This window comes from Pollachius pollachius (genome assembly GCF_949987615.1).
Source record: "Pollachius pollachius genome assembly, chromosome: 12".
Lineage (NCBI taxonomy): Eukaryota > Metazoa > Chordata > Actinopteri > Gadiformes > Gadidae > Pollachius > Pollachius pollachius.
The window spans coordinates 7,430,649-7,440,648 of NC_136945.1; positions in this window are offsets into that span (position 1 = coordinate 7,430,649).

The following is a 10,000-nucleotide window of genomic DNA, read 5'->3' on the forward strand; positions in this document are numbered from 1 at the left end:
GAACTAGACACTTTAGGTATGCCCTCGTCTCTTATCGTTATCGTGCTGTGGTGTGACGATGAAACGAAGATATCCACATGACCGTTGTAGGCCTACTGTATACAAACAGACCAAACTTGCACCACACCCTTCAGTTGTGTTGAGCCTGTGTACGTAATATGTCCAATTTATGAAAGTTTTGGGCGCCTTCAATTATGCAATTGCACTACAATAAAACAATTAATAAAGAATGTTACAAAAAATAAATAATCAAATTCTGCAAAAATCTGTACAAAAAGTTCCATATGGTCTAGCGGTTAGGATTCCTGGTTTTCACCCAGGCTGCCCGGGCTTGACTCCCGGTATGGGAACTAGACACTTTAGGTAGGCCTTCGTCTCCTATTGTTACCGTGCTGTGGTGCGACAATAAAACGAAGATATCCACATGACCGTTGTAGGCCTACTATATATAAACAGACTCAACTTGAACTGCACCCTTCAGTTGTGGAGGGCATGTGTACGTAATATGTCCAATTTGTGAAAGTTTTGGGCGCCTTGAATCATGCATTTGCACTACAATAAAACAATTAATAAAGAAGGTTAAAAAAATTAAATAATCAAATTCTGCGAAAATCTGTACAAAAGGTCCAATATGGTCTAGCGGTTAGGATCCCTGGTTTTCACCCAGGAGGCCGGGGTTCAACTCCCGGTATGGGAACTAGTAATTTTAGGTAGGCCCTCGTCTCCTATCGTTATCGTGCTGTGGTGCGACGATAAAACCAAGATATCCACATGACCGTTGTAGGCCTACTGTGTACAAACAGACTAAACTTGCACCACACCCTTCAGTTGTGGTGAGGGTATGCTCCTGTGCGTAATATGTCCAATTTATGAAAGTTTTGGGCGCCTTCAATTATGCAATTGCACTACAATAAAACAATTAATAAAGAATGTTCCAAAAAATAAATAATCAAATTCTGCAAAATTCTGTACAAAAAGTTCCATATGGTCTAGCGGTTAGGATTCCTGGTTTTCACCCAGGCTGCCCGGGTTTGACTCCCGGTATGGGAACTAGACACTTTAGGTAGGCCCTCGTCTCCTATTGTTACCGTGCTGTGGTGAGACGATGAAACGAATATATCCACATGACCGTTGTAGTCCTTCTATATACAAACAGACTCAACTTGAACCGCACCCTTCAGTTGTGGAGAGCGTGTGTACGTAATATGTCCAATTTGTAAAAGTTTTGGGCGCCTTCAATCATGCATTTGCGCTACAATAAAACAATTAATAAAGAAGGCTAAAAAAATTAAATAATCAAATTCTGCGAAAATTTGTATGAAAAGTCCCATATGGTCTAGCGGTTAGGATTCCTGGTTTTCACCCAGGCGGCCCGGGTTCGACTCCCGGTATGGGAACTACTATTTTTAGGTGCGTCTCCTCGTGGTCATGCTGTGGCGCTGCCATTAAACAAAGATTTCCACATGTCCTTTGTAATGTATACAAACTCCACTCGCACCACAAACTACAGATGCATAGGCCCTTCTGCGTACTATGTCAAATTTCTGAAATTATTGGAGGCCTTGAATTATGCAATTACACTACAATAAAACAATTATCTAAGAAAGTTAGAGACAAAAAATAATCAAATTCAGCACTACGACAAGTCCCATATGGTCTAGCGGTTAGGATTCCTGGTTTTCACCCAGGCGGGCAGTGTTCGACTCCCGGTATGGGAATTAGACATTTTAGGTAGGCCCTCGTCTCCTATCATTATCGTGCTGTGGTGCGACGATGAAACGAAGATATCCACATGACCGTTGGAGGCCTACTGCATACAAACAGACTAAACTTGCACCACACCCTTCAGTTGGGTTGAGCCTCTGTACGTAAAATGTCCAATTTATGAAAGTTTTGGGCGCCTTCAATTATGCAATTTCACTACAATAAAACAATTAATAAAGAATGTTACAAAAAAATAAATAATCAAATTCTGCAAAATTCTGTACAAAAAGTTCCATATGGTCTAGCGGTTAGGATTCCTGGTTTTCACCCAGGCTGGCCCGGTTTGACTCCCGGTATGGGAACTAGACATTTTAGGTAGGCCCTCGTCTCCTATCGTTACCGTGCTGTGATGCGACGATGAAACGAATATATCCACATGACCGTTGTAGGCCTACTATATACAAACAGACTCAACTTGAATCGCACCCTTCAGTTGTGGAGAGCGTGTGTACGTAATATGTCCAATTTGTAAAAGTTTTGGGCGCCTTCAATCATGCATTTGCGCTACAATAAAACAATTAATAAAAAGGCTAAAAAAATTAAATAATCAAATTCTGCGAAAATTTGTACGAAAAGTCCCATATGGTCTAGCGGTTAGGATTCCTGGTTTTCACCCAGGCGGCCCGGGTTCGACTCCCGGTATGGGAACTAGACACTTTAGGTATGCCCTCGTCTCTTATCGTTATCGTGCTGTGGTGTGACGATGAAACGAAGATATCCACATGACCGTTGTAGGCCTACTGTATACAAACAGACCAAACTTGCACCACACCCTTCAGTTGTGTTGAGCCTGTGTACGTAATATGTCCAATTTATGAAAGTTTTGGGCGCCTTCAATTATGCAATTGCACTACAATAAAACAATTAATAAAGAATGTTACAAAAAATAAATAATCAAATTCTGCAAAAATCTGTACAAAAAGTTCCATATGGTCTAGCGGTTAGGATTCCTGGTTTTCACCCAGGCTGCCCGGGCTTGACTCCCGGTATGGGAACTAGACACTTTAGGTAGGCCTTCGTCTCCTATTGTTACCGTGCTGTGGTGCGACAATAAAACGAAGATATCCACATGACCGTTGTAGGCCTACTATATATAAACAGACTCAACTTGAACTGCACCCTTCAGTTGTGGAGGGCATGTGTACGTAATATGTCCAATTTGTGAAAGTTTTGGGCGCCTTGAATCATGCATTTGCACTACAATAAAACAATTAATAAAGAAGGTTAAAAAAATTAAATAATCAAATTCTGCGAAAATCTGTACAAAAGGTCCAATATGGTCTAGCGGTTAGGATCCCTGGTTTTCACCCAGGAGGCCGGGGTTCAACTCCCGGTATGGGAACTAGTAATTTTAGGTAGGCCCTCGTCTCCTATCGTTATCGTGCTGTGGTGCGACGATAAAACCAAGATATCCACATGACCGTTGTAGGCCTACTGTGTACAAACAGACTAAACTTGCACCACACCCTTCAGTTGTGGTGAGGGTATGCTCCTGTGCGTAATATGTCCAATTTATGAAAGTTTTGGGCGCCTTCAATCATGCATTTGCGCTACAATAAAACAATTAATAAAGAAGGCTAAAAAAATTAAATAATCAAATTCTGCGAAAATTTGTATGAAAAGTCCCATATGGTCTAGCGGTTAGGATTCCTGGTTTTCACCCAGGCGGCCCGGGTTCGACTCCCGGTATGGGAACTACTATTTTTAGGTGCGTCTCCTCGTGGTCATGCTGTGGCGCTGCCACTAAACAAAGATTTCCACATGTCCTTTGTAATGTATACAAACTCCACTCGCACCACAAACTACAGATGCATAGGCCCTTCTGCGTACTATGTCAAATTTCTGAAATTATTGGAGGCCTTGAATTATGCAATTACACTACAATAAAACAATTATCTAAGAAAGTTAGAGACAAAAAATAATCAAATTCAGCACTACGACAAGTCCCATATGGTCTAGCGGTTAGGATTCCTGGTTTTCACCCAGGCGGGCAGTGTTCGACTCCCGGTATGGGAATTAGACATTTTAGGTAGGCCCTCGTCTCCTATCATTATCGTGCTGTGGTGCGACGATGAAACGAAGATATCCACATGACCGTTGGAGGCCTACTGCATACAAACAGACTAAACTTGCACCACACCCTTCAGTTGGGTTGAGCCTCTGTACGTAAAATGTCCAATTTATGAAAGTTTTGGGCGCCTTCAATTATGCAATTTCACTACAATAAAACAATTAATAAAGAATGTTACAAAAAAATAAATAATCAAATTCTGCAAAATTCTGTACAAAAAGTTCCATATGGTCTAGCGGTTAGGATTCCTGGTTTTCACCCAGGCTGGCCCGGTTTGACTCCCGGTATGGGAACTAGACATTTTAGGTAGGCCCTCGTCTCCTATCGTTACCGTGCTGTGATGCGACGATGAAACGAATATATCCACATGACCGTTGTAGGCCTACTATATACAAACAGACTCAACTTGAATCGCACCCTTCAGTTGTGGAGAGCGTGTGTACGTAATATGTCCAATTTGTAAAAGTTTTGGGCGCCTTCAATCATGCATTTGCGCTACAATAAAACAATTAATAAAAAGGCTAAAAAAATTAAATAATCAAATTCTGCGAAAATTTGTACGAAAAGTCCCATATGGTCTAGCGGTTAGGATTCCTGGTTTTCACCCAGGCGGCCCGGGTTCGACTCCCGGTATGGGAACTAGACACTTTAGGTATGCCCTCGTCTCTTATCGTTATCGTGCTGTGGTGTGACGATGAAACGAAGATATCCACATGACCGTTGTAGGCCTACTGTATACAAACAGACCAAACTTGCACCACACCCTTCAGTTGTGTTGAGCCTGTGTACGTAATATGTCCAATTTATGAAAGTTTTGGGCGCCTTCAATTATGCAATTGCACTACAATAAAACAATTAATAAAGAATGTTACAAAAAATAAATAATCAAATTCTGCAAAAATCTGTACAAAAAGTTCCATATGGTCTAGCGGTTAGGATTCCTGGTTTTCACCCAGGCTGCCCGGGCTTGACTCCCGGTATGGGAACTAGACACTTTAGGTAGGCCTTCGTCTCCTATTGTTACCGTGCTGTGGTGCGACAATAAAACGAAGATATCCACATGACCGTTGTAGGCCTACTATATATAAACAGACTCAACTTGAACTGCACCCTTCAGTTGTGGAGGGCATGTGTACGTAATATGTCCAATTTGTGAAAGTTTTGGGCGCCTTGAATCATGCATTTGCACTACAATAAAACAATTAATAAAGAAGGTTAAAAAAATTAAATAATCAAATTCTGCGAAAATCTGTACAAAAGGTCCAATATGGTCTAGCGGTTAGGATCCCTGGTTTTCACCCAGGAGGCCGGGGTTCAACTCCCGGTATGGGAACTAGTAATTTTAGGTAGGCCCTCGTCTCCTATCGTTATCGTGCTGTGGTGCGACGATAAAACCAAGATATCCACATGACCGTTGTAGGCCTACTGTGTACAAACAGACTAAACTTGCACCACACCCTTCAGTTGTGGTGAGGGTATGCTCCTGTGCGTAATATGTCCAATTTATGAAAGTTTTGGGCGCCTTCAATTATGCAATTGCACTACAATAAAACAATTAATAAAGAATGTTCCAAAAAATAAATAATCAAATTCTGCAAAATTCTGTACAAAAAGTTCCATATGGTCTAGCGGTTAGGATTCCTGGTTTTCACCCAGGCTGCCCGGGTTTGACTCCCGGTATGGGAACTAGACACTTTAGGTAGGCCCTCGTCTCCTATTGTTACCGTGCTGTGGTGAGACGATGAAACGAATATATCCACATGACCGTTGTAGTCCTACTATATACAAACAGACTCAACTTGAACCGCACCCTTCAGTTGTGGAGAGCGTGTGTACGTAATATGTCCAATTTGTAAAAGTTTTGGGCGCCTTCAATCATGCATTTGCGCTACAATAAAACAATTAATAAAGAAGGCTAAAAAAATTAAATAATCAAATTCTGCGAAAATTTGTATGAAAAGTCCCATATGGTCTAGCGGTTAGGATTCCTGGTTTTCACCCAGGCGGCCCGGGTTCGACTCCCGGTATGGGAACTACTATTTTTAGGTGCGTCTCCTCGTGGTCATGCTGTGGCGCTGCCATTAAACAAAGATTTCCACATGTCCTTTGTAATGTATACAAACTCCACTCGCACCACAAACTACAGATGCATAGGCCCTTCTGCGTACTATGTCAAATTTCTGAAATTATTGGAGGCCTTGAATTATGCAATTACACTACAATAAAACAATTATCTAAGAAAGTTAGAGACAAAAAATAATCAAATTCAGCACTACGACAAGTCCCATATGGTCTAGCGGTTAGGATTCCTGGTTTTCACCCAGGCGGGCAGTGTTCGACTCCCGGTATGGGAATTAGACATTTTAGGTAGGCCCTCGTCTCCTATCATTATCGTGCTGTGGTGCGACGATGAAACGAAGATATCCACATGACCGTTGGAGGCCTACTGCATACAAACAGACTAAACTTGCACCACACCCTTCAGTTGGGTTGAGCCTCTGTACGTAAAATGTCCAATTTATGAAAGTTTTGGGCGCCTTCAATTATGCAATTTCACTACAATAAAACAATTAATAAAGAATGTTACAAAAAAATAAATAATCAAATTCTGCAAAATTCTGTACAAAAAGTTCCATATGGTCTAGCGGTTAGGATTCCTGGTTTTCACCCAGGCTGGCCCGGTTTGACTCCCGGTATGGGAACTAGACATTTTAGGTAGGCCCTCGTCTCCTATCGTTACCGTGCTGTGATGCGACGATGAAACGAATATATCCACATGACCGTTGTAGGCCTACTATATACAAACAGACTCAACTTGAATCGCACCCTTCAGTTGTGGAGAGCGTGTGTACGTAATATGTCCAATTTGTAAAAGTTTTGGGCGCCTTCAATCATGCATTTGCGCTACAATAAAACAATTAATAAAAAGGCTAAAAAAATTAAATAATCAAATTCTGCGAAAATTTGTACGAAAAGTCCCATATGGTCTAGCGGTTAGGATTCCTGGTTTTCACCCAGGCGGCCCGGGTTCGACTCCCGGTATGGGAACTAGACACTTTAGGTATGCCCTCGTCTCTTATCGTTATCGTGCTGTGGTGTGACGATGAAACGAAGATATCCACATGACCGTTGTAGGCCTACTGTATACAAACAGACCAAACTTGCACCACACCCTTCAGTTGTGTTGAGCCTGTGTACGTAATATGTCCAATTTATGAAAGTTTTGGGCGCCTTCAATTATGCAATTGCACTACAATAAAACAATTAATAAAGAATGTTACAAAAAATAAATAATCAAATTCTGCAAAAATCTGTACAAAAAGTTCCATATGGTCTAGCGGTTAGGATTCCTGGTTTTCACCCAGGCTGCCCGGGCTTGACTCCCGGTATGGGAACTAGACACTTTAGGTAGGCCTTCGTCTCCTATTGTTACCGTGCTGTGGTGCGACAATAAAACGAAGATATCCACATGACCGTTGTAGGCCTACTATATATAAACAGACTCAACTTGAACTGCACCCTTCAGTTGTGGAGGGCATGTGTACGTAATATGTCCAATTTGTGAAAGTTTTGGGCGCCTTGAATCATGCATTTGCACTACAATAAAACAATTAATAAAGAAGGTTAAAAAAATTAAATAATCAAATTCTGCGAAAATCTGTACAAAAGGTCCAATATGGTCTAGCGGTTAGGATCCCTGGTTTTCACCCAGGAGGCCGGGGTTCAACTCCCGGTATGGGAACTAGTAATTTTAGGTAGGCCCTCGTCTCCTATCGTTATCGTGCTGTGGTGCGACGATAAAACCAAGATATCCACATGACCGTTGTAGGCCTACTGTGTACAAACAGACTAAACTTGCACCACACCCTTCAGTTGTGGTGAGGGTATGCTCCTGTGCGTAATATGTCCAATTTATGAAACTATACGGCGCCTTCAATTATGCAATTACACTACAATAAAACAATTAATAAAGAAAGCTATAAAAAATAAATAATCAATTAATAATTCTGCTAATATCTGTAACAGAAGTCCCATATGGTCTAGTGGTTAGGATTCCTGGTTTTCACCCAGGCGGCCCGGGTTCGACTCCGGGTATGGGAACTAGACACTTTAGGTGCGTCTCCCCGTGGTCATGCTGTGGCGCTGCCATTAAACAAAGATTTCCGCTTGTCCGTTGTAATGTATACATAGTCCACTCGCACCACAACCTACAGATGCATAGGCCCTTATGAGTACTATGTCAAATTTCTGAAAGTATTGGAGGCCTTTAATTATGCAATTACACTACGATAAACCAATTAACAAAGAAAGTTAGAAACAATAATACTCAAATTCAGCAATATTTAGTAGTCAAGTCCCATTTGGTCTTGCACTTACGATTCATGGTTTTCACTCAGGCGGCCCGGGTTCGACTCCTGGTATGGGAACAATAAAACAATTAACAAAGAAAGTTTGAAACAAAAAATTATCAATTTCAGTAATAGAAGTCCCATATGGTCTAGCGCAGGGGTTTTCAAAGTATGAGAGAGTGAGCCCCCCCTCAGGGAACAAATTTCAGCTGAGTTCCCCCGAAAGAAAATTCTAAATCCTTGTGTTTTGAAAGATCTTTTAGTTATTTTACACATTTTAAACATCTCTGATCATATCTTAAACATCTCTGATCATATTTGACACATTTTAAAGATCTCTGATCATAAAAAAAATAAAAAAAAATTGGAACATTTGAAACATATTTTTGAAACATTCTAAACATCTTTGTGCGTTTTTAAACACATTTCTTAACACATTTTAACATCTTTATCTAAGCATGTTTTTGCTTAACGTTTTTAAAATACATTTGAACATCTTAATCTGTAAACTGCCAGTTTAGTCTCCTATTTAACTCACCTCAACTTTAGTGGGAGCAATGAGTTTGCGTAGCTGTGTCCGAAATCGTTCCCTATCACGGTTACAGTGCACTATATAGGGTGCTCTTCATTTTTGTGTTCGAATTCTCAGTGGTAAATGTCATACACTATATAGTGGACTTAAAATACCCAAAATGTTAGTGAACATACGATGTTCCGTACATGTTACTCCCGTATACCACAATGCAATGCGGTGGTGTTTTCCGGAGGAGAAGAAGAAGCTGAATAATAGCGAAAACGAATAGAAATGTCAACAATTTATTTGGGATTTAATATAGAAAATGTAACATTCAAAATTAATTTAAAAAAAACCTTGATCAAGGAAGTGTAACATTCAACATCAATACAACCTCCAGTTTTCCTCGTGGGTGCCCGGTTTGTTTACATGATGTGGGCGCATCTGTCTGCGTTACACAAATACCCGGCGCATTCACTGACGCAAATGACGTTTAGAAATGTTCAGCGTAGTGTCCGAATTCTCGCTTGTTCGTTCCCTATATAGTGCACTATATCATAAACACTATATAGGGAATAGTGTGTGAGTGAATAGGGAACGACTTCAAACACAGCGCGTCTTCATCTTTGCGGGTTTTTTTGCGTTACTTTTTCTGGTATATTTTTTTTCTCACGCGCGCCCCCCCCTGAAGATTCGGGCGCCCCCCAGGGGAGACGCGCCAAACAGTTAGAAAACCACTGGTCTAGCGGTTAGGATTCCTGGTTTTCACCAAGGCTGCCCGGGTTCGACTCCCGGTATGGGAACTAGACATTTTAGGTAGGCCCGTCTCCTATCGTTGTCGTGCTGTGGTGCGACGATGAAACCAACATATCCACATGGCCGTTGTAGGCTTACTGTATACAAACAGACTAAACTTGAACCACACCCTTCAGTTGTGGTGAGCGTATGCTCATGTGCGTAATATGTCCAATTTATGAAACTACAGGGCGCCTTGAATTATGCAATTACACTAAAATAAACCATTAAAAAAAGTTACAAAAAAGAAATAATCAAATTCAGCAAATTTTAGTGAAAGAGGTCCCATACGGTCTAGCGGTTAGGATTCCTGGTTTTCACCCAGGCTGCCCAGGTTCGACTCCCGGTATGGGAACTAGGAGATTTAGGTGCGTCTCCTCCTTATCCGACGGTGGATAGTGGTGCGATGGTGGTGCGACGATGAAATGAAGATCACAACCCTCAGTTGCATCTGTGCGTAATATGTCAATTTGATGGAAGGTTTGGGTGCCTTGAATTTTGCATTAC